Genomic DNA, 26018 nt, shown 5'->3' with positions numbered 1-26018 from the left:
CATCACACCAGACCGCATCTCACGATTTCTGAATAATCATCGATTAACGGTCACTAATCACCACACACTTAATACTATTCTCGATAACACATGTTTCTTTTTGGAATTTTGCCATCTGCAAGACGTAAACACGGGAAAAAAAGCCTAGGCCTATCACTGAAGTTATGAAAATTACAGCATTACTCAGTTTGGACGTTTCTGATCCTAGCCTTGATGGTCTGCCAGATGTATTTCGTGATTTATAAACAGACGTAAACACGGAGAAAGGCATAGACCACTCCTGAAGACGTCCGTGTCCTCTGATCGTTCCAAAAATAGGGTAGTTGTATAAAAATTTTCAAATACGACTGCCCAAAGAAATCTCACACTTAACATAATTCCTGAATATATGGACTTGTTCGTTTCAGTATTTTATTGTCTATAAAACTGACGAACACACGGAGAAACGCATAGGCCAATCACTGAATTCTTTGCTGATTTGGTTTCGGATGTTCATCTGGTCCATGTCAACAAAGATTAAGCATTCATCTATAAAAATAAAAATTGACAGTTGTAATAGACGAAAGGACATAAACACGGAGAAACGCACAGACCAACTCCTGAAGAAATCAGTGTCCCTTGATCTTGGCAAAAAGAGTAGTTGAACAATAATTTTCAAATACAACTTCCCAAAGAAATCTCATACATAATACTATTCTTGATTTATGGACTTGTTCGTTTCAGTATTTTGTTATGTATAAAAAGGACGTACACGCGGAGAAACGCACAGGCCAATCAATGAATATTTCCCATCGTCAAGGCCTGTCTATCATTGCTGGTTTGGTCTGTCAAAATTCATCTGGTCCTTGTCAACAAAGATTAGGCATTAATCTGTAAAAATAAAAATTGGCAGTTGTAATAGACCAAAGGACGTAAACACGGACAAACCCACAGACCAACCACCGAACGTGTCAATACTCCTTAAACGAGACTAAACGGACAAAGATGATTAAATTTCACCTACCCCTATAAATCATGTACCTAACTATATAAATTATTGAATCTTGAACTTGTGCAGTTATCTATCCACCATTGAAGATCGTGAAAAGCGTCTGACTTTACCAAACCAGCGATATGGCCAAGATGATCGTATACTATTAAAATAGAAGTTCATCAACCGTCTCTTTCAAATGCTTTTTGTCGTTTTTTTAGCTCATCTGAGAGGTTTCATCTGCCGTCTTAATATAAATTCAGCACTGAAGATGGCGAAAAGCCGAAGCACGTCTGACATATACCAGTGTGACTAGGACCAGGATGATAGTGAACTACATGGCTTCCTCAATAGGCCTCAATAAGAAATATACAGTTACTATTGAGCACAATGGTATTGGAAAAAGACCTACAACTTGTATTGACAACATAGGTCAATTTTAAGCGTGGAAGGTTGATCTTTGATAAAATGACAAATTTGACTCTTTTTTTTTACTTCAGCTTCAGAAACGTTGATCGAGTGGAACAGGCTGGCCAAAACCTTTAAAATATCTCTGGTTTAACTTGAGTTGTTAACTTTTCAATGTTGACTATACTTCCAATCTATCTTGGAAATAAATGCCAGGTCGAACTTTGTTTTTTCTCTTTTCCTCTGAACAGGGATGACGATACCTTCATCTCGGGGTGTTTGATGGCCGAGGGTGGTTTACTATCGGCGAAGCGTTTAAGATGTTGACACAAGCCCCATTCTTGTCTTCACCCCTTCATAGTCCTCCGGTGTGTGCTCAAGCGGCCTCCCTTCACCGCAAAAACCGCCTCCCGGTATGATAATCCGTACATCGCACGGCCGACTCCCGGCGGATTCAGTCGTTTACGTTGATTTACCGAGGGTGTTTATTACATGAATTATTTAAGGCGCCTGGAATCCCGTGTGAATCGTTTTTGATGTATGCACCTGAAATGGAACGTCTCGGGAGGATTTATCGCAATATTAAATTGCCAGGAGAGAATCGTTAAAGTCCGACTTGGATGATGAAAATGTCGACTTCGGGGTGGATGGTCTTCGAGCTTCTCAAAATATGTCCAGTGCTAAAGTTATTCAATCCAGTTGAAACTTTAAAAAAACGCCTTTTTAGAAGCTTATTTACAAGTTCTTTTGTTTACTTACTAAGAACATTATAGTCGATCATGTTTTTGGTTTGTTAACCTCAAAAAGTGTAAAACTGTATTGGTTAGAGATGTCACGTCTTCATCGTAGAAAAGCGTTTAATATATCTTAAGCACGTGGGTCTGTGTCAATGGTTCTATAAAAAAAACTAGAAAAAACTCGATTCAATAGACCACCAATGCGGGCCTTTATTCCATCCGATGAATTATTAATATACCACATCTGCCTCGGTTTTTTCTTTTTTCTTCTTTCTCCACGACTTGGATTTATTTCCATTTCGAAAAAATATTGTCGACGAGTATCAATTTACTCTTGGTCAATACAGTTGTGCATACATTCGAGTGTTACGAAAGATTTGGGCTGTTATTGTTTTTCTACATAGCATAACGATTTCAAAGGTCATAGCCATACAGGCGACCTGATGCTCCTGAAAAAAGAAATTTATAACCGTTCGTTTTTTCCCCCTAAACAAAGAAAGCCAACACATTGTACTATTTCATACAGGCCAATAAGTCTACTACCCAATTTGGGTAAAGTTTAGAAAAGCTCCTATATCCTCCATCGCGTAGTAGATATTATTTCCTCCTCCCATGAGAAGGGACAGTCTGAGGTCTTTCTTGACGTAAGCCAAGGGTTCGGCACCCGGGCTTGCCGTTCATGCTCAAGGGCATCTATCCATCCACCATGTTACACAGTTACTTCACTGACCGATTTTTCCAAGTCATCTAAGGGCATTCCCTCTCTGCATATTACCCTATCCTGGTGTTCTTCAGGGCAGCGTCCTGGCCCCCACACTATACCAGGTGTTCACAGCTGACTTTCCATTACATCATGAAACCACCACATTCACATTTGGAGATGATTCAGCTTTAGCTCAACTACGACCTTGTCATATCCACTCGAAATCTCCATTCACACCTCAGACTTCTAGAGTCTTGGTGTAAAAGAAAAGTATAAAATTTTACACAGAAATCTACCCACATTACCTTCACTCTCCGTGAAAAGATCTTCCCTGTTTTCTTAAATAATATTCCCCTCCCAACTGCGGACGAGGTGCTGTAGCTCGATAATGTGGAATCCTCACACACGACTAAAACGTTAGAAGGTTACGACACAATGTACACCTCTGACACGGTTTCTTGACAAACGTTCTAATTTACTCTCAAAAATAAAAGGCTGCTTTACACCACCATAGTTACGAACTTAGGACCTTCACCATGGACCTACAGACTAGAAGTGAGGGGTTCAGCCAAACATTCCAACATCCACCCAAATTACCAAATCCTTAATCCCACGAAAAATATTAGATCCTCCGTTTTATATATCGAACCCAACTACACATACAGACTTTCGTTCAAGATGAAATCGTTTCCGGTAACTGCAAGGTTCAGAAAACCCTTCCAACTATCGTAACTCAACGCATCAGAAACCTCGCATCCCGACGAATCCACTCGAACCCTTGCCGACTGAAGAGACAATGGCCGATAGATCTTCTGGGAAATGATGGTGATGATAATGAAAGTGATAATGGTACAAGTATCAATCAAACAGACAATATTGAGAGAGTGGAGTAATACCACGGGTATTTTTGCCATTCTTGTTTTTAATGTTGTATACGGGGGACCGCGGTGTTAGCCTAGGAGTCTCGTGTCGTAGACCCCACGGTTGTGGGTTCGATTCTCGCCGGCGCCTCTGGCCTTTCTTTCACGATACCTCCCCTTAAGACGCATACGCCTAATAATCGTCACCTTGGCTAATATGCATCGATCATAAGGCCATAAAAAATGGTAGTTGTAGTTTACTCAAAATTAAAATAAAAAGATAATTTTTGTTAATTTTCAGTGGTCGAGAAGCATCCTCGAGTAAGAGACGGCAAATTGAGCGGAAGGGTTTTACCGTCCTTCCGTCCTTTTAGCCCTCCCTCGACCCGCCCTTGCTCATTAAAAGTGGCCGGGGAAAAAGGGCCGTTTGTGTCGGGGGGCAATCAAAGGCACTCGCGGAAAAGGATTTTCTTTCTCTCATTTCGAAACCCGAGCGGGGAAAGTGAATCTGACTCATCCCTGAATCACGCCCCGTCCTCATTCGACATCCACAGTTCGACCTGTAACACTTCGAAAAGGAACCAGCTCGAGAAAAAAATTGCAGAATCACGGCTTCGCTATTCAAAGCTCGTCGAAACTTGATCGGTTGCACACTAGAGGAACTTTCTCATTCCTCCATATCTCCATCTTATTTTGGCCGGCATACTGCCAGTTTGTGCGACAAGTAGAACACGAACAACATGAACATTGAATTTGTATGAATTGATTTGGAAGTGCTTCTCAGCCAAAAAAAAGTTTTGTGTCAGAGTTTCAAGGATCGAAACCGAGCCGATTATTTAAAGTGGGACAGGATTCGAAGGACCCAGCTCTTCGGATTCCCTCCGCCCACGCATCATTTTAATTTCACCTGTAAAACTCCGTCGTAAAAGGGAAGAGAAAGTTTTTTTTAAACATTGCGGAATTATCTAGCTGAAGGTAAAGGAAACGACTCGATCAGGATCTGAGGCGGTTGTCCTTGCGAGACTAATTGAAATGACTGCAAGAACGAGATGATTTTGATATTAATCCGTACGGACTTTCACAAATTCTACATCGCAAAAATCCAGTCAGGCCCGATTGTTTTCCTTAAAAAAAAACCATAGATCCACCCGAATCTTTTTAATCACGTCAATATGAAAAATACATCACGTTTCGACGAAGAACACGGAATAAAATTAGAAAACACTAAGTCCCAGGTAAGGCTGTCGGAAATAAAGTCTAACTTGTAGAAACTACTGGAAGCTCAAGAGAAATGAAGCTTTCTCCATGAAGTGCTTGTACAAATGTTCTAAACAGCTGTGGAAACGTGTGGGGTTTAGTTGTTGAAGGCTGTCAGTCACCAAGGGTGGACACAGCCTTGTGTAGCAGGATGGCATCGGCAGCATGGAGCTGCTGAGTACCTCCTGGCCTCCACTGCGCTCCGGTCTTGTGCCCCCACAGATTTTCCCACCGGCTCGCCTTTTTTCCCTCCTATTTACAAAAATCTCGGCCAACGTTGAAAAGATTCGTTTTTTTATTCGGCTTATACTATCGGCACCCACCCTACGTTTTTTAATTTAAAAAATAATAATAATAAACTTGGTTTCCGCTTCATAGCCTTTTAAGTACTTCAATAAAATCCAAGAGTCGACATATTGAAGTTTACTTTATAAAAAATTTGTATAAGAATTGTGCAATTGCATCATCCCAATCTCGAACAATAGCCGTTACAGGACAGTTCTGGATGGATTACTAGATACATCTTATCTAGTACTCATAGTTTATCACACACTCTCATTAATTTCACTTGACACTTCGTTATAACTTGATTCACACTTTAAAGCCTCTTCGGAAACTGACGACAAATCGAACTTATATATCAATTAAAACAGATATAAAAATAAATAGACATATATGCTCACAGAAAAAGAGTCTCACAGACAGTAAACAGAGACAATTATAGATAGAGCACCCAGACAGGGAGAGACAAATATACTGAAAGAAAAAAACAGTCAAACAGAAAAATTTAAAGGGACACAGATAGCCTGCGATACAAAGCGATAAACAGACATACACGAACAAAAAGAGACATATACAGGCATTGGAGAAAAGGTATGCATATATGATTACAGAGAAATAGATCCATACAGATAGGCATAAGAAAAAAAAGAGACAGTCTGAGAAAAAATAAATAATGACTTTCAGCCTGCAGCAAAAAGAAACAGAGAAACAGAGTGATACAAAAAGAAAGAAATTGAGACAAAAATGGAAAAAAAATTCAGATAGAAAGAGACAAAAGGAAATAGAGCCAGGCATACAAACATAAAGATAGATATAATCGGACAATGATATACAGAAATTTAGACATGTATGATGAAAAAAAAGTCACACGGATAGGTATATAAAGGAAAGCAAAACAGACAGAAAAATAAAACTAAAAAACGGAGACACATACAAACTGAAAGACACAGACAGAGGAAAATGAAATCCTATCAAGACAGATATGATAAAAGAAAAATAGAGACAGGCAGATAGCCTTACACAAATACAATGTGAGACAGACAGAAAATAAAACAAAAAGAAAGAAAAAGTATTTATTTTCTCTCTCTTTCTCTCTCTCTCCCTTCATTCTCTCCTTTTTTTTGTTTACTCATTAATAGTAACGATGATGATCACGGCCTAAATTTGTCAGATTTTTTAAATAAGACGATATTCATTCATTAATTTTATGTTTTTCCTTGCTCTTTCTATCTGTCACTCTTTCTCTTTTTTCTCTCTTTAATTTATTATTGTCGTTTGTGGACTAAATTTACGAGGTTTTTTTAAAATAAAACAATATTCATTGATTCGCTTCCTCATTTCTCTTGCTGTTTATTTCTTTTTCTCCAATCTCTATCTCTCACTCTCTCTCTCTCTTTCTCTCTCTCTCTATCTATCTCTCTCCTCTCTCTCTCTATCTCTCTCCTCTCTCTCTCTCTCTCTCTCCTCTCTCTCTCTATCTCTCTCCTCTCTCTCTCTATCTCTCTCCTCTCTCTCTCTATCTCTCTCCTCTCTCTCTCTCTCTTTCTCTCTCTCTATCTCTCTCTTTCTCTCTCCCCCCCTCTCTCTCTCTCTCTCTCTCTCTCTCTCTCTCTCTCTCTCTCCCAATCTATTTATCTATCTCTTTCTCTTATCTCTCTCTTTCACTCTTTCCTCCTTCTCTCTGTTTTGAACTAGCGTGTGTATTTCGTTCCCAAGGATCTTTCTTACATCGATGATCAAATTACCAGGGCTCTGGATGAAGCATAACGATCGGCATGGACATCGATTTTTATCTAAGTCGTGATGCACATGACTTTTCATCGAGAACCACCGACACTGTCGACCTTTTCTGTCAGACGCTCCAAGGCGAATTGAATAAAATATAATCACTGAAATAATATGCAAATGAAACGTAGAAAAAGATTTCACCGTTGGGAGTGGGATGATTGTCCGCGTTTCGCAATTTTGCCATTAAGAGTTTTTGAAGAATTGTTTTTTTAAGGAAGGTTAAAAAATTTCTCGAAATACTCCCTGGGTAGAAAGAGTTTTTTCGTAATTGAATTATTTACTATTTTCTAAACGGCTTGGAAAATAGAAAGATTTTTTGTCTCTCAACTGGGACCGCATTTCCGCACGCGGCAAGGGCAAATCGTTCGTCTATTAATATTTAGAAGACCGCAGGCCGCCCGTTACGAAACAATAACTGTGTTAAGACCCGTTAATCCAGGATGGACGGGGAGTGTAAAAAAAGGGACGAAATCCACGGCGGATTGGACGCTATTTCTCGCTCTGCTGCCGGCCCGCCGCGTGACAAAAGATGATCACAGATCACACACGGTGACAACAGTGCAAAGGCAAAGACCGGAGGAATGTGTTACCGTAATGGGACACGGGGCGGGTAAAAGCACCGTTTACAAGTACGAGGTCAAAAAACCCAATACGAACACGGACACTGAGCCAAAATGGTGAATTATGAGTCATGATCAAAACTGACAGTTTGGTGTTTTCTTAGAAATTAATTTTGCGTTTAAAATCCAACTAACCTTTCTCCCAAACCACATAACCTTATCATACAATCACACTCACATAAAACAGAACGGGAAACAGAGGGAGAGAGATTGATTTCCGTTTTATTTATACGTACATCATTCAAGATTTGGTCTCCAGGACCACCCTTACATCGAAAGTGAAATACATTGGTAGAGTTCAATGACTACATAATCCTTAAAAAAATCATTTTCATACATCATTAATAAATAAGAACCATGTATATAAGATTACCTTGGCAAAGAAAAAAAAGAGTTAATTTCTCCTTACTTAGAGAATTATTTACCTAAAAATTTACAAGTGTAGTTGAGCAAGACCGATATCAAATACTTTTAACAAAAAAAATTGCTATACGAGGTATCATTTTACAAGTACAACAAATTTTGTAGATAATTAAAGTAAGATGTTTTTAAACTTTAACTATATATATTTACATTCATATGAAGGGACTTTTTGTACTTTTAATTTTTTGTTTACTGAATTTAATTTACAACTTTTGGACTTTTTAATCTGTCGTTTTTATACATATCTAGAATCTATCTAGATATGTATAAAATGTGTATTCTATCTAAAATCTACCATCTAGAGACAGAGAGAGAGAGAGAGAGAGAGAGAGAGAGAGAGAGAGAGAGAGAGAGAGAAAGAGAGAGAGAGAGTAGTGACACTCTCTCATTCACACTCCCTGAGTCACTACTCTTTCTCTCAATCACTCTCTCACTGTCTCTCTGAGTGTGAGTGTGAGAGAGCGAGTGAGTGAGTCTATCAGTGAGAGAGAAAGAGAGGAGAAAAAGATAGGAGTGGAGAAAAAGAGAGAAATTGAGGAAGTGAATACACCTTGCAATAACGAGACAAAAAAGAGGAAGAAAGATAGAGAAAGAGAGGGTTAGTGAGAGAGAAGAGATAAAGAGAGAGAGAGCGAGATTGAGAGAAAAAAGAGTGAGGGAAAAAGAAGAAATGAATCAATGAATATTGTTTGTGTGAAGTGATTGAGATTGATAGATAGAAAGAATGAGTGACAAGGTGAAAGATTCAGTGAGAAAGAGAGCAGAGGGTGAGTGAAGAGAGAAAAGTAGTGTCTAGAGTGAGCTAGAAAAAGAGTAGTAACTCTCTCTGTCACACTCTCCCTGAGTCACTACTCTCTCTTTCTCTCTCTCTCTTTCTCTCTCTCTTTCTCTCTCTCTCTCTCTCTCTCTCTCTCTCTTCTTTTTGAGTGTGAGCGTAAGAGTGAGTGATTAAGATTGATAGAGAGAAAGAATGAATGAGTCAGGGAAAAAGAGAGAGAGGGTGAATGGAAGAGAGAAAAGTAGTGTCATTGAGAGAGGAAGAGAGAGAATGTGAAAGAGACAAGGGGTGAATGAGTGAGGGGGAAAGAAAGTAGTGAGTGAGTGAGAGAGAGAAGGAAGGAAAGTAGTTAATCATTGAGAGAAAGAGTGAGTGAGCGTTAGAAAGAGCAAAAGTACAGAGTGAGAGAAACATTCAGTTAATCATTGAGAGAGAAAAAGAGCGACTGACTGAGAGTAATTGAGAGACTGAGAGAGTAAGAGTGAAGCAAAGTAGTGAGAGAGAAAATGAATGAGTGAGAGATTGAGGAATAGACAGAGAGAGAGAGAGAGCGAGTGAGTGAGAAAGAGTGTTTATTTTTTTCTTTGTTTTTCGGTCTTTTTTTTAAGCTGTCTGTCACTGTCTCATACACACTCTCTTTCCATATTTGATGTGCGAGGGAGATTTGTTGGATTTCACAGGCAGGAGTAATTTTTTACAATTACACCCAAATGTCAGTTTTGATCGTTATTTTTACGACAAAACCACTTTTACTTTTAACAAAATCCCACGGATTTGAATAATCCGCTCAATCCAGTCCAATATCTTCGTTTTGTCAGTTGACGTTTGATTGTCTCGATCAGCGTGAATCATCAATGAACCAACTCAGGCCAACATTTCGACTTCATTCAAATTCAACTGGGTGCTTAGTTTTTTAACAACATGGCCGGAAAATAAAATTTACTTTTTGATGACTATATTTCTTACACGTTTAGGGTTTTTTTTCTGATGAAATATTTTGTAAATCAGTAGTTAGAATGGACAAGGGGAAACAGTAATAGACCAACAGTTCGTGAGTAGCCACTTGTTCATTTGACTTGTATCGAATTTTTCTTTTCCGTATTCCTTTATTGTGTGTGATGATTCCCTTGTGCCCATGTGTTTTGTTACTTTTCCGACTGACGACCGTATCCAGGTAGAAGGTCTCATCTGCCGCCTGCAGCTGCTGAACCCTCGCCGTCGTCTCCGGTCTGATTCGCCGGCCGTTAACGGGCTTTGCAAATGGGATGTGATTAGCTAAACGCTATATAAACCCCCTTCTGGAAAACTGGGGCAGAACCGCTTTTCTTGAAACACGGCTGTGACTCGACGGAAATAACAACGGAGAATTAACAATTAGGACAATTCTGCCTTGGCGTGATTCATTTTGTTCAAACAATCCTTCATATCCTCAAAAAACATCGAAATGAATTACAATCCTCCTGAATAATTTTCTCCTGAGAAAGAAAGATTTTACGAAAGTAACTGCGAACGAAAGTAGGACCAGAATTATTTCGTAGTAAGGCATCAAACTAATAAAAAAGGAACAATTACCGAAAGGGTTTAAGTTGGAAAAATACTCCTGGCCAGAGGCTGGCAAAAAAACAGTCCTACTAGGGGCGTCAGTGGCCGCAACGGTTTAGGCGTTGACACGGCGCTCATCACTTTAAGGTAAAGGTCCGGGGTTCGAATCCAGCGGCCCTGCATTCGAACCCGAAATACTTACAAATGGGCGTTTTTCAAAACCACCAGCACCCTGACGGTTTATGTGACCACTGCTGTTGCGAACCCTCGTTAAAAAAATTTAAAAAACCACTTAGAAGGCAGTGTTTATTATTTTTCGGAGGATTTTGGATTGGGAAATCTGGATAAGCTGGTAATTGGAATAGATAGATCGATAAGCAGGTAGGTTGGGTTAAGAGAGAGATGGAGGGAAAAAGAGAGAGAGAGAGAGAAAGAGGGTGGGAGGGAGAAAGAGAATGATACAAATAGGTAGATATATGTATTTATGTAAATAAATGGCTAGAAAGAGAGATATAGATAAGTAGGTAGATAGAGATAGGTAGGTAGGTAGGTTGGGAGAGAGAGGGAGAGAGAGAGAGAGAGAGAGAGAGAGAGAGAGAGAGAGAGAGAGTGAGAGTGAGTGAGAGACGTGTGCGAGTGAGAGAGAGTGTAAATAAATGGAATAATAGAAAATAGATCATACATAGCTAGATAGAGATAAATAGAAAGGTAGGCAGGTTGGGGGAAGAGATAGATAGAGAGAAAGGAATAGATAGATATACAGATGGATAGATAAAAAGGTAGGTTGGGAGAGAGAAAGAAAGATGTGATGATGGTGAGTAAATAAATTGATAGGTAGGTAGATATATAAAATGCTTGGTTGAACCCCACAGTTCCATGCCGTCCGGCCATATGAGCTAGTAGTCGTGAGTGTTGTGTAACTGTAGCCTCGTAAATGGATTCCAAGTTAGTCTTTTTCTGATGTCTAGCCCATGATAGCAGACATGGATAGGAAGGAATATTTGATGTAGGTATTGATGGCATTATTCGACATCGGAGAGATCAAATTATGAGTCGGCTTTTGTCAACATTTGTTTTCATTCGCCACTTTTTCAGCCAAGGTTCTAGGTGGGTAATTAGAAGACAGGATGCTGTGTCTTGTGCAAAAGTTTGGCTGTATACTTCGGGCTGGGTTGGTAGATCAGGGATGTACGTGCAATACAGGTTTGGGCAAGGATGTTTCTTGGGTTACTTCAAAGGTAAGAAGGACGCTAAGGAAGTAGGTTAAGGCAAGGATGATCATCAACTTCTAAAGCAAAACGGATACCAGGCCTTATCGGCATAAACCACATCAAGGAAAGCACTCGAGCAGTTGTTTCAACTCAAGAGAGGCAGAGACTACGTCTAAAACACGGTGGCATTACTGGATTGTGGTGTTTGCAGAAGCCAAACTGGCGAGATGTGATGATGTTTTGCTCTTCTAGCAAATATAAATAAAGATGCAATACCATCAGTATATAGATACTTTACGGGGAGAAGCAAAGAAGTCTATTTGATGGATTCTGTGTTACGCCTATTTATAAACATCATAACACACAAATATTTAAATTTCATGGTACAAGAAAAACATGTAATGATTTTTTATGTGTGGAACCTCGGTGGGATTTATACTGATGGGACCACGGCCAGGCAAAAGGTCGGTCCAATTTCATGACAAGACTGTTCCTCGACTATGGCCAGGACTTTTACATACGTGATGGCCTTGCATCGTGCCACGGAGATGTATTTATTCGTCGTGAGAAAGCCAAATGAATGTCTCTTATCACAAGTGCACTGGAACAGTGGGTCCGATGCTCTGAGCAGTTTAAAGGTTTTAAAGGGCAGACTATTAGTCAAGAACGACCGTGAGAAACGGCGGTTCATACCCTTGAAAGAGTTCTTTACGAAATTTAAAAAAAGATGGGAATTAACAGAGCCATCAACTTCTTGAGTAAAAGATCTATCGTCTAATGAGCTTTTACACACTACTGAGCAGTAGATGAATAGGACTAGGGTTTTAAGTTATTATTTCGTGTATTGTCTATTCGTCAAACATTCAAAACTAAGGTACAAATGATATTTTGAATTTTACAAAAATATTGACTTTTCCCGTTAGTTTTGTAATGTTACACTTGCATTGTTTCACCCGGAGGATTACCGATCAGGAAAAAGCCTGTTATTTGAAAAGCATACGTTTCTCGGCTTGTTGGTTATTCAGACGGCCCGGATAAATATTATGAATTGAATATTGGCGTCGTGGGGCTTTTGTGGCCGGTGGACGGTAAAGGGGTCACGCCAGGGCATCCGAGAAACAGGTTCCCGTCGGGACGGACCCATCGGACGTATCTTCATTTCGTCTTCGTCCACCGTAGGAGAAAAGGTCCTTGAAAATCCGCCGAGTCCTTCCTCGTGGATTTGTTCCGTGACGCCCTGGGACAAAAGGCCCGTAGAGAATGGTCACAAAACGCCGATGGTTCTCATATTATTCGACTCCGCCGAAAATAAGGTCAGAAACGCCCGTTTTATAAGCCATGGCTGTGTTATTATCCATCGACGCATTCCAAACATGCCTACTATCCAATGAGCACGTATAAAAGGACAACCGTTAGCGATTTATAGTCAATTGTTGAAAAATATGATCGAACTTTAACGGAAAAACATCCAAAAGTAGAATACTTTTCACCAAATTGTCAGAATAAATAACACACATTATCCGTTCATTGAATTTGATTTTTGCAAAAACAAACTAATAGGCAATCCTTTTACTTTAAAGAAAAATTCCTTGAAATTATTTACTGATGACATATTCGCCACAGTAGACATCAAAACTAAAAGACTTGACCCTACGCAAAAACTTTTTTTAAATTTATATTTATTTCTTACCTATACATGATCATATACTACACACAGTAAATGTATCACTCAGCACAACATTAGCATTAATGCTAGCATTGCACCGGTAGAATACATGCTTTGAGGAGCCAGTCATTGCTGGCGCTCAGTATGTATGATTAGGTGTCATGCAGGTCCCGAGGTCACAGGTGGCTCAGGATGGGAATGAGTGAAGAAGGCTCGAGCAGTATGGTTAGGAAGGTTCGAAAGTTTGGTGTGGAAGGTTAGGAATCTGGACCGGATTAGTTCGTTGACAAAAGGAATGTTGAGGTCTTTGCGGATAATGGGGTTAGTGACATAATAATGTGCTTTGACAATTCATAAAAACTTAATATAGTGAATCCTCTTCCTAATGCACAAGGTGTCCTCTAAAAAGAGTATTTTATCATCTGATCATAGTCTGATATAAACAGCAAATATGTACAAGCAGAACAGAAAGGATGGGCAGACCAAAATGAACGGAAATAGCAAAACTATTGTTTTTCTATAATTTCTTAGATATGACAATGATGTCGAGTTAAAAATTTTTAATCCGTTAAGGTTCAAACTGTCGGAGTTTGCCTAAATACTTGATGTTAGGGAAGGGACTTAATATACTGTAGAGGGGACCGCGGTGGCCGCGTCATCAGGGCGTCCGATTCTTATTTGCGACTCTACAGGTCTTGGGTTCGAATCTTGGCACAGTCCATGGATTTTTAATTGAGAATAATATGAAAACTGTATTAAAAAGTTGTTTGACCCCTCGACAACGAGACACAAAAGTTAGCAACAATGTACTCAACACTATATTGATAAAATTAATGAAGAATTACTCCCTCCTAAGACTTATACTCCCAAAGAAGCCAATCAGGTCATAAACCTTTCTAAAAACAAAAGTCCTAGTTACAACTCTAATATCCTTTATTACCTTCCCAACAGAGCATCCCTCTACAATGCTGTTCTTATAAAACATCTACTTTTATCTCCTTTGGAAGTTCTACTTCATACTTATGATACCTAAACCTTAAAAACTTATCACCTCGCCAACTATAAGCCTTCTAGCTATCCTCATATTCGCCTACACAACATAATTGAACCCGTCAATCCACACAATCAGCGGTTCGTATTCATCGAGAGCGATTGTGACAGTTTTGAGAGAACCGGCTTATTATTCTATTCCGTTCTTGTAATTAACGTAATTTTTAAGTGGTGTACATATGCCTTTGAGTCACTCCCTCGGCCGGAGAAGGGGTCGGAATTTGCATGTTCGCCCTGGAACAATGGATGTTTGCTTCGACGTCGAAAACTAGTTCTTAGAAGAGGACTTCAAACCCTGTGTAATTGCAGCTGAATAAGCTAATAAGAAGGCGCAGCTTTTCAGTCAGAAAGATATGTCACGGCGCGTTAAAAACTTCAATTACGGCGTAGTTGTACAAAATGAAAATCCGCGGCTTTAAGTCCTGATGGCTTTAGCGACTTCAGAGAACACAGCAGCTGCTTGTTCGTTTCCACTCCGATTAATCTGAATGTCGCCAACGGGATGAAAAACTCGTTTATCTCCCAGTGTTTTTTTTTTTTTTTCGTTTTCATGTATTCATGACGATCGATCCCTATCGCATAATCCGTGCCCGAATGTTTTTTTTTCGTTTCGCTGAGATCAGTTTTTATGTAAATAGAAGCGCCACCTGCCACTTGTACTTTTCAAGTCCGGCGAAGCCCGTCCACTTCCTCTGGGAACGGCCCGACTTCCGCCAGGAGCGCCCTTCGGAACAACGGTCCGAAACTTCGACCTGGATTGGAAAATCGGCCGATTGATATTCTAGTGACGGCTAGAATCGAACCCTCCTGGATGAGTGATGATTCGATGAGAAATTTCCAGGGGCTCAAATCTCCAAAACTAAGATTTATTGCTTTGTTTATTTTAACCTATCGATCTTCGAATCGTGTTAGAAATTGTCCCTCATCGCTGAGATCGCCTTTATGTATACTTTCAGTTGTCGGACAGGCAGGGGGAGTCTTAGAAACGCCCCTATGTCCTCATTAAATCTCATTCACACGGTTTAAATCCCCACTGGTAGATAAGTCGAGAAAAAAATATGGACATTGAGAACTTTATTGTACAAACTAATTCGAATATTAAATAAACACTCGAATAGCATAAACTGGTACTTCATGTTTGACATACTTCTCAACTTTTCACTTCTGTGGCTTGATCTGCCGACCCCTTGATGTTCTCTACCCACACGCCTATAACACTTTTATGTTCTTCTTCTATTTAACATAATTAGTAACATTCATATAGGTGAATAAATTTAAAACCATTAATACTAACATGACGTTTACAAAGTGTTTCAGCTTATGCTATGACCTGCTGATTTGTTAACGACCCCTCATAATTAGAAAATTTAAATTAAAGAGAAAACTTTCAAGCTTGTATCTTAGTGACTTAAATTATGCTTAACCCTTCTAAGCCTATGACATATACCTTACAGAGTCATGGCTAAGTTGATACTGAAAGAAACCTCTCGCTTCAGCACCTCACCCTTCAAATAATCCATATTGGTTGATATTTGAAGGTCAGATAACCTAGTACCTGTTGTGCATGGTATGCAGCGATGTTTTAGTTCAGGGTATGTAATGCACTGCGCTATGAGAGCTAATGTATCCTCCGTTCTGTGCCTATAGTTCACCGGTGAGTTCTAGTTCGTCAAGGAAATTGATTAGTAGGTTTCGATATACATCCCAAACACTTCGTCCTGCGGGCACCAGTTTGTCAGTAGGTGTGTTGGTTCCTCCGCTTGTTTTGATTATCCGCACGTGCCGTTTTGGGTTATACCAATCTTTTTCAAACGCCCATTCAGTCCTGTAGAGTCCTGTTAAGACATCCATCAGGATTCGACGTTTTATCTGCTTCCTGTCCTTTTCTTAACTGTTACCTCATTTTCATTTTGTCCTTTTTCCTAAGATAATCATTGATAGTGTGGATCCATATGCCACAGTAGGGTTCAGGACATATGGGCGGTATAGCAGCCCATTTCTTTGCAAGGGCGTCCGCTCCCTTGATGCCCTATACTTCCAGCAGTGATGGGACCCAGAGGGTGTCTTTTTTGCATACGTAATCTAGTTTTGTTTTGCAATTCAGCACCATCTTAAAGCTAACGATGTTTGAGCTTAGCGCTTTGTTGGCTGCTTGGCTATTTTTGACATGACAGCTATTTTCTTAAGTTGGTTTGTACCCACTCAATGCATGGACTTCAGCTTGGAAGATAATTGGTTCCAGGACCGGACATTCTTGTCCCATTCTTTTTTGATATTTCAATTTATTCGGAAATTTTGCTTGAACTTTTAAACATCCTGTACGACACGTCTCAGGACCATGAGTATTGCATGTCCTTTAGTTCAGTAATCCATCCGAACGACGATAACCCCGTAAATCCAAATAGAAAATAAACCAAACGATGATAATCAATAAAACGACGGTAATGGAATATGGATTGAATTGAGTAATGGCTCCAATGGGAATCAGACCATGGACAACGAATTGGCAACTTTTGCCAGGAAACAGGACTACTTCCGCTTCTCCATTCGATCACCGTCTTCGACTTTTGCCCATGACGAGACTTCCATCATGAAAAATTACATTCATGATTATATAAAAAAATATAAAATAATGACGGAATAAAATTAATTTAAACGTTGTTATAAATTAGTTTCTCCTTGCCAAAGAATAATGAACAGTCAAATGTCTGAGTGAATAATAGTATCGATATACGAAAAATTGTCAATTTGTAAGTTTGACAAATTGAGCGCAGATCCTTCTTTTTAGGTTTGCAAGTGTCGTCATGCTGACAGGTACTTAGTCGCCTTCGCCCCGCGACAGATATTGAGTTTTTTCTCAAGTTTCGAAACACAGACTTACGTACCTATCCTCGGGCTGTTATTAACGAAGCCCGGGCCGATTTCCTACAGGGGAAAGGTCGAAATACTTATTTTGCCACTGGCAGTCCTTGACACTGCACGCGCCTTCGTCCGGGTGGCTTTCACGGCGGCGCTTTAAAAATTGCCAGAGGTAAAATCGTCCGAAAACGAGAATCCCAGTCTAGTCGAATTTCCAAAACCGCATTAGCCGTTTATTTCTAGGCAAACCGCAAAATAGTGGTGTTTAGTTTATTCGGAAACCAATGGACATTGCGAAATTACCCTAGATTGACTATATGCCCATTGGGAACGTACTGATCTGGCTATGCACATAAGCAATTATTTTTAATTGTACAGTGGGACTCGAACAAACAACGATTGGATATCTTCATGACTTTGGTAACAATCCTGGTGGTTCTCGCTGGGTTTTAAGAATAAAATCCCAAAGGACTTCGGGCTTGAATTACAATTAAGTACAAAACATGTAGGAGTTTGAAGGATCTAGAGCCTCTATTGGTGAAAACATCAGGAAACTCAAGAGTGCTCTTTAACAACTTTCTAGGTTGACCACCTTAGACGAAAGATCATACGGTGCCATATGGCCTCACAGGGTAAAGAATATTCTCATAGAAAAAAAGTTTTGAATGGTCAATAGTTTTTGGCCTTATACCTAAAGTATAAGCAAAAAGACATCTTACATTTGAATAGGAAATGGTATGGATCAAACCACTGGGAGTGTCTCGTCTGACACACGTCCCTCGGAATCAAATAAATGTGATTGCCAGAAAATGAAAGAATATTCAAGGACGAGAACTATCAGACGAATATGCCCAAGAAGTTACACCATAGGACCAAAATCGGAAGTAAGAACTGCGTGGACGGAACTGGACTCAAAAGTAAATAAGAGAAAGAAAATACCACAGTGATTCAAATTGCCACTATTAAAACAATAAAAAAGTTTATAACTGTTTAAAAATTATGCTCAGCAGAAGACAGTTTTAAACCACATGGGGAAAGAACAATCCTGTTGAATGGTGAACCTGATTGTACCCTATATGACCACTATTGAAGAAGGACCTAAGCAGAGGATTGTCTTATTCTTCCTTAGCGAGGATTTGTGGCCGAATTTTTGAGTTTGCTATCTTAATAAAAAGAATGTAATAGGGACAGATATGGTTCAATGGCCACGGATGTTTGCGATTTGGAGCAGTCTGATCGTTTTGTCGGCCATGAGTGTCGCCCAGTTGTTTTTTGTCTGATCAAAAATTCGTCGGGCATTTTCAACTTCTGGTTGGACCGAAAATGGTCGTCCAGTTATCAAAGTTGAACAATCCGTCGATCCCGGGACGGGACCGCTTTCGGAGGGTTTCCCAGTTTTAATTAAGAAAAGTAGGCCCGGATTCCCGCGGGGTAGGTCATTCCTAAACCAGGCGAAATTGTTACGGTCCCGCGGGTATGCTGATTACGTCTGCAGGGATAGACTGTTGTTAAATAAAATTGGTCGAAGACGGGAAAGTGGTGCAAATTGTCGGTTCAGCTCTCGACCGAAAAACAAAAGACAAAGGAGGTAACTGCGAACTGATTGCGTCCTTGTCGCTGGGCGTGGGTCAGAAAAACCAAAGTTGAAGGCCGGTACTACTTGAAACTGACTTCAACGGATAAAAAATAAACAAAATTGACACTTGGCTCGACTTTCAAATCGATTTAATTACCACGGATATAATTAAGTGTATGTCAGGTGAATAATACCAGACGGCGGAACTGCTCTTACGCTGATGAAATTGCGATTCTACCACGCAATGCTAGTTGAGACCACTTTCATAACGCAGACATGTAGAAAAACCGCTTGTTCATCGGCCGCACTTCGAATAAATGAGATCTCTATGAGGTCATTGTAGCATCACTCCGACGCGCTTCCTACTCTCTTGATAAAATTGCTAAAATATGACTGAATATGACGTGCTTACACTTAAAATGAAACTTTGTTTTTCTGATACTCGAGTCGGAAGGATATCTGAGATATTGCAATGGGTTTGGATTTAGGGTGCGATCCAACACATTTATTCTGCTATAACTTTGCCTCAAGTTAAGCACCAAATGTTCTTGCCCTAGTCCTAATCTTCAAAACATTAAAAATCATAACAATTCCGAGAGCAAAATTTATCTAGGACGTCATATCGCTTAGACTTTGACATGGACCAGTTGTTTTAAATTGCTGAATCTAAATTGTAAAAATTATCGAATGAGAGAACTTAGGAGGATAGTAGGACGAGAAGAGATCGACTTTGATCAGATGTCAATAATTAATTAAAACAGTCATGCCTATGCACTAGCGAACTTTCTAAAAACTTCTTTCTTTTCGTAAAAGGAAGAAAATTTTAAGCCAGGATTTTTCAAATGCGATTTCAAGACCTCGAACCCTCCAGAGGTTATTCAACAGAAGGAAAAAGAAATTAATTCGCCAACTTTCACATCCTGATCGCGTTCTCTTCGGAAATCGTGAAATTAATTTTTATTGTTTCTCGTGCGAACCCCTACCCGGAGTTTAGTACGTGCAAGAGCGAATGAGAGTTTTTCACCGTCCTGGTCAATTACCCTGTTCATATCACTTTCATATTAGCCGAGGTGAAACTTTCGTTAATTACGTAGTCGTCGCTCAACCTCAAAAATCTTCTATGCTTCGTAAAACGAACAAAAAATCAACAAACACCCAAAACATATTTATAACATAGTATACATCCAAGGAATTGAATGCTAAATACTCCGTCAACCTTTATCGTGACAAGCTTGGTTTATCGACAATTTTTATGTGTAGTTCTGTATAATGGTTTCAATATAGTCAATGGGCCTTGGAGTCTCCCAGAACAGATAGCCATTTATGACCACAGCACTCCTCCCTTTTCTTGTCCAACTCAAGTGCTCCTCCACTCCTGAGCTACATTCATATCTTTAATCCCCTCGGTAACGTCTCACTAACACCATAATTTTCAAAAATGTATCCATCCTGGAATAGAATCACGATTATGGAAGCTGAACACTTTAAATCATCCTGATGTACCTCCCTGGTCTGTCATGTTGCGACATTACAACCATTGTTGGTGGGTAACATACTCAACCTGGAATAAACAGTTGGCATAGAGAACAATCAAAACAACCAGGAACATTTGTACGAAGCTACAAACTACTGATAAATCCGGTAAAATCTGCTAACCTCTAATTAGTTAAAGGAGGAGTTTCAACCTCTAGTTTCTTCCAGATACCTCAAAGAAGACTAAATCCCAGATTAGTACAGCTTATGCTGGATATATGTTGTGACTTTTAAGTTATTAACTTAATTATTTAATTATTGATAATGGCAAAAAGAGGAAAAATTCGAACGGTTGTAGTTCGAATCCCGCTCGTGACACTGACTTTTTTATCTCAACCAAGACCTCAGAAAGAATAATTAACTGATTTAAATTATTAATTTTAAATCTTATGTCAAGCCCGTGAATGTAGTCTCATCTAGATCAAAAATTTGTCGAACTGCAGTATATCGTCAGTCGGATAATTTTTAGGAAATTCTGGTCCGCCTATCCCTGCAGAATCAAATACCTAGGTTTGCTTTTAAATCGACGCCTTACCATCAACGCATAAACATTGTCCTGAATCTGTAACAGGTCAGTAGAAAACAGCTTTAATAGTAATAGAAACTCATAACCTAGTAAACAGAGGCCTGTCCTGTTCAGGGTAGCAGCCACAAAACTGGACCAAGTGCTATGACATTGATAGCATTAGAGGATTGTAACAAACACAGCCTGGTTCTTTTGGTATAAACAGTTGCCACAAGTTCTCAAAGTTGCATCAGATACAATTTAACCGTAAAATGCCAACCCTTAATTTATTTTCGCGATTCCAAGCCCAAAGAAGGTTGAAATCCATATTATTGACGGGTGTCCTGGATATATTTGTGATTTATGACATTAAATGTCAAACCGGTGTCTGTTGTTTTAACCGTTTAGAGCAAATGGCGTACAAAGAAATACATAATTATACAATACGCAAAACAGCGAGACTAGGCAGACCAGGAACGGATATGACCAAAGCTACAGTTCCATCTACGGCAGGCGTCAAGGAGAAATATTTTTAGGGTGATGAAGGTTAAATTAAGGTATGGATAATTAAGTAATAGAGTAAGTGTACAATTATGATCTACTTACTTAGCCAAGTGTGGAGATCGTAACCAAATAGATTCTATTTCATGTTCTATTAGTCTAATGGTTTAGTTGTTTTACCCTTTAGTCTATTTTTTTGTATTGAAGCTTGTTTTTACCTCAACGATGGTTTTTCATATGTCTCTTTAAACCAAAACCGTCGAACTGAATTAGGAGTTCATTAGGGTTGCTGAGTATAAAAATAAAAAATAAAATCAATGTAAGATTTCTTATTGAGATCTGCGCGATGACGAACTGTATCTTAATCGTTTCCAGTCAATTCAGCCTGTCATTTGGATCTTTAGCCATCTTCAGTAGTTTTTCTGTATGTTACTGCCTCAATCGAGTTCGAATAATTATCAGACCACGCTATAGTTTCACCGTGGTAAGATTTTTTCTCAAGGTCTGCGGGTGATGAACCTGTAGCCTTATTTGTCCAGTCGGTTTTTTTCGTCATGTTCATTGTTTTTTCTGTGTGTTATTGTGTCCCAATCGAGTCCGAACAATTATGTGACCAAATTCTCGGCTGTCCATCCTCGGTTTTCGTCCTTTCGACTTCCTCCTTCCATCTTCAGTACTTGTGCTGTAAAAGTTTTGCATCCTCACGTGTGTTTTTAAATTGTGTCAAAGAGGGCTGCTATAGTGTCAGTCTTAGCACATCGGTGCCCAGTTTGCCTTCGGGGGTAAATCGTGATTTCGCTGACAAGGGCGTTATCCTTTTAGAGCCGACGTAAACTCCCGGACGAGTATCCTTCCCCTGCCGAATAAACCTTGGCCAGCTTGTCACGACACGTGCACGTCTCACGTGTTTTATTCCGGTCAGAACCCCTCCGGGACGTGAGTCAGCCAATCGCATTACCGACGCCCTTCATCAACATTGATCCTCTTGTTCATTTGCCCAATTGCTCTGTCCGACGTTTAAAAGAAATTCAGAAACACTGTTGCACTCGTCTCGTTAATATTTATGCCCGGGCCGCGAAGTGACTTTCTTCGAGCCGGTCTCGCTCTGACGACGCGTTAAATTTTCCCTTTTTACTTTCTTGAATTATTTACAAAGGCTCTTTGGCCCGGAGGCTTCGCAATCTTTTTTTTGTTAACTCTCCTGTTTAACAAGACGTGACAAAACCATTTTTATCAAAGCCAACTTTTTAAATTCGCATCAATTGTAAATTTATACTAAATGTACATTTTTCTTATGTTTCAGGTAATTCAATGTCTTGCGAAACTTCTCTACAATTAGGGATATCTTTAAGGTGAAGGTAAAATAGCTTATAAACAGAGAGCTTTTAAAATTGAAAAAACATTCATTTTTAAAACAACAGACCCAACCAAACCATCAAATCCTGAAAAAAATCCGGTTTCTACGGCAAATGGTCAATAAACCTGCAAACTTGAAAGAATACAACTTCTAAAGTTGATAATTTTGGTTTAAAAGGCATACAAAACCAAATAAAAACCAATGTATACAACTGTAAAACATAAAGTTGATAATATTGGTTTAAAAGGCATACAAAACCAAATAAAAACCAATGTATACAACTGTAAAACGTAAAGTTGATAATATTGGTTTAAAAGGTATACAAAACCAAATAAAACCAGTGTATACAGCTCTAAGACGTAAAGATGATAATGTTGCTTTGACAGGCATGCAAAACCAATGTACACAACTTCTAAAACGTATAGTTGATTAAGTTGCTTTAAAAGGCGTACAAAACCAAATAAGCGCCTTAGATACCCTCATATTTGTGTCAAAACGTACCTTTCCTCCTTGTGGGCACTGGGTGTGGTTTTATTATCCAATGGGCAAGTACTTTATGGTATAATTTTCATGCAGGTATTAGAAAAGTGCAGTCCCTGGTCCGTCTAGCCTCGCTGCATTTTGCAACATAATTTTAATTATAAAAAAAATCAAACAAGGACAAACTCGTGAGACTTACTATTTTAATTTCCATCCTTATTCTAGTTTTTCATAACCAAGAGTTAACTCGTCTGTCTATTACAGTTGATGAACAATTTTGAAAATTGCTTATAAATTTGACAGTTATGACGCGCCTATCTTCTTAATCATCCGGCAATGAAATTCAATTTGCCACATCACTTATCATTATTCTTTCTGTTGTTTCTTGTTGGATTGTTTAATAAATTAAATTCAAATCTTCACAAGTTGTACAAGTGTTATTAATGTTCAAGCGGTCGTTCGTCGGGATAGAAGCAGAAATTAAAGTCCTCATTACTTAACCGGTTTGTGAAACAACCCTCGGAACAAATGGAACATTGAACTATAAAAGCGCCGAGCCACCCTTTCTAGAAATGTCCGTTTCAGAAACATAAATGACAAGAGGAGGGCGTCGTGTCTCACCTGGACCAGGGGGCGGATTTACAAATTACCGGTTTTCAAAACGTACTAATTTTGTTTTGTTGTTTATAAAACATCTGGGATTTTTTCAACGTCGCAGGCCGGAAGTGGTTTTTCAGCGGAAACTCTTGCCCGAGGTCCGTTTGAAATAATCGATTTTGGTGTGATTTTCTCTTCCTTCATTTCCAGATCGCCTGGAATGTAATCGTAATTTTTTTAACAAAATCTGTCATGAATTTCAAAGCTGATTTAAATGAGTCGTTTATCTCTAGCTCTTATCGAGATCCGACGAGGACGCTTCATAAATAACCGACCGGTTGTGCCTATTCATCTATCTTGTCCTCGTGCAAACTTTCATCTTGAAGTTCAAGTAACAGCTCCACTGCTCTCTTAATTAACAGAAAATAACATTGCCAACTTATACTTGGGAACGATCATTTTGGTCATAGAATTCTTAAATTATTCGGATTTCTTTTTGAGTTTTGTTAAATCGTTTCTGTTTTACTGTCTTGGACCGTCAGGCGCGTTTCGATAAACGCATACAAAAGGCGTACACACGTAGAAGCGAATAGAAGGGGTTATTAGCAGTATAGTATTTACATTGATTCTTTTACATTATTGTCGTGAGTTTCACAGAAACAGCGAGAACAAGCGGGCCCAATGGCACATCGAACTTCCGATCGTTGATCTGTTGTTAACATTTCTGATGTCTAAGTTTATCCTGGCCGACTTATGTTCTTTGTTTTGGTCACTTAGGTTTCAGATACGTTTTACGCATTTCGTTGCCGACTAAAAGGAGACGGAAAAACACAGATACACCATTAAAACAGGATAAATTTGATAAATTACGTCGATCTGGTAGTTATCGACACCCTGGTGTACCCAATTCCCGGCAGGTGTGGTTTGGTAGACGTATGTTGGCATTTCCCCGTTACTAAAAAGGTCATATCTACTGTAAAACAAATTAACTATTGAAGATAGTGATAATAAAAAAGAAAAATGGCAAAAAGGAGGGAAAATTCAAAAAGGTGGGGTTGAGATGGGAAGTTAGTGTTCGAGTGAATCGAGGTCACGATAGCTCAAGTGGTAGAGCAGCGGCGTATCGTGGTTTGAATCCCGCTCGTACCATTGACTTTTTTATCTCAACTAAAAACCTTAATTCATTGTAATAATAAAAACCTCAGTTTGGTCATTTTCGTTCATCCTTATCTTCCCGTCCTCACTGTTTTAGGTCGTTCCCGGTCATACTTATGTCCAGTTACTTCGGACTGATTTCGATCATCCTCGTGTCATACCTAGCGTGTTTGGTCTAGTAGACGTATTTTGGTATTTCACCGTTTATAAAAAGGACATAAACACTGAAAAACGCATAAACCAACCACTACAGATGGCGATGATTCCTGAACAACCTGTTTGGTCATTTACGATCGTCCTGGTTTTGTGGAATCATGTAACCTGTAACTTACTAGTACTGTAACTTATCATTCTGGTCTGCATGTCCGCTGGTTTCGCTCATTTCTGATGATCCTGGCCGGTCTATTTCCTCGTAATTTTTGATTCGTATGTACGGTAAATGTGGATTGTTTTATCCTATTCCCGGCAGTTTTGGTCTCTGTGTTAAATTTTCCTGGGATAGAAATGATATCAACACGGATAAACGTGCAGACCAACTACTGAAAATATTTAAAAGTAGAATTACATAGGTTTGGTCGTTTCCGATCATTGTAGTCTTCCGAACCTCGCCGGTTCAGGCAGTCAAGTGGATTACACCATCAATAGATCGGACTTAAATCCGGAAAAATACACAGACCAACCGGTGAAGATTGCAAAAACTATTACATTATTCACTTCAAACAGTTAGCAAGACCAGTTAGGTTCTTCTTTCCTTTGCTGCCTAGTGTATTTCTGCAGATTTGGCAATAATCCATCAGCTTAGAGAACACCAATTTATCTATTTGAAAACTGATGGATGAACCTGTGGTTTGGTCCTTCCCTGTCATCCTGGCCCCCTTAACCTCGCTGGTTTGGTCTGTCAAATATGTTTTTGACATTTCTCAAGCTCATAAACGGGACATACACGCCAAGAAACGCACAGATAAAACTCCTTATGTTTAAAACCTAAATTACTTCAGTTTGGTCGTCATAGACTAACCCCCTGATGGAAAAAATCAACATTCAGTTGGGTCCTTTCTGGGATCTTGGTTCTCCTGTTCTGACTGGTGTCTGCCAAGCGAGTTATGACACTTCGCCTTCCAGAAACAGGACATATAAACGGAGAAGCGCACAGACCAACT

The 26018-nt window shown here is 39.3% G+C and overlaps 1 protein-coding gene and 1 long non-coding RNA gene across 16 annotated transcripts in view; one reads left to right on the top strand and one right to left on the bottom strand.

Moving 5' to 3' along the window:
- Window positions 1-26018, top strand: part of LOC106672093 (probable Ras GTPase-activating protein) — a 588817-nt gene that overhangs the window by 500823 nt on the left and 61976 nt on the right. The window lies entirely within an intron of this gene.
- On the bottom strand, window positions 53-24703 carry LOC106672097. Its single transcript, XR_002909909.1, has 3 exons — window positions 23306-24703; window positions 23128-23240; window positions 53-870 (listed from the first exon to the last, which is right to left on the bottom strand). It is a non-coding gene; the product is annotated as an uncharacterized LOC106672097 (long non-coding RNA).

The sequence above is a fragment of the Cimex lectularius genome, unplaced genomic scaffold, assembly GCF_000648675.2.
Source record: "Cimex lectularius strain Harlan isolate CLEC.00 unplaced genomic scaffold, Clec_2.1 scaffold93, whole genome shotgun sequence".
NCBI classification, from domain to species: domain Eukaryota; kingdom Metazoa; phylum Arthropoda; class Insecta; order Hemiptera; family Cimicidae; genus Cimex; species Cimex lectularius.
The sequence above is the reverse complement of the archived record's forward strand: the minus strand, read 5'-3'. Positions and strand labels throughout refer to the sequence as shown.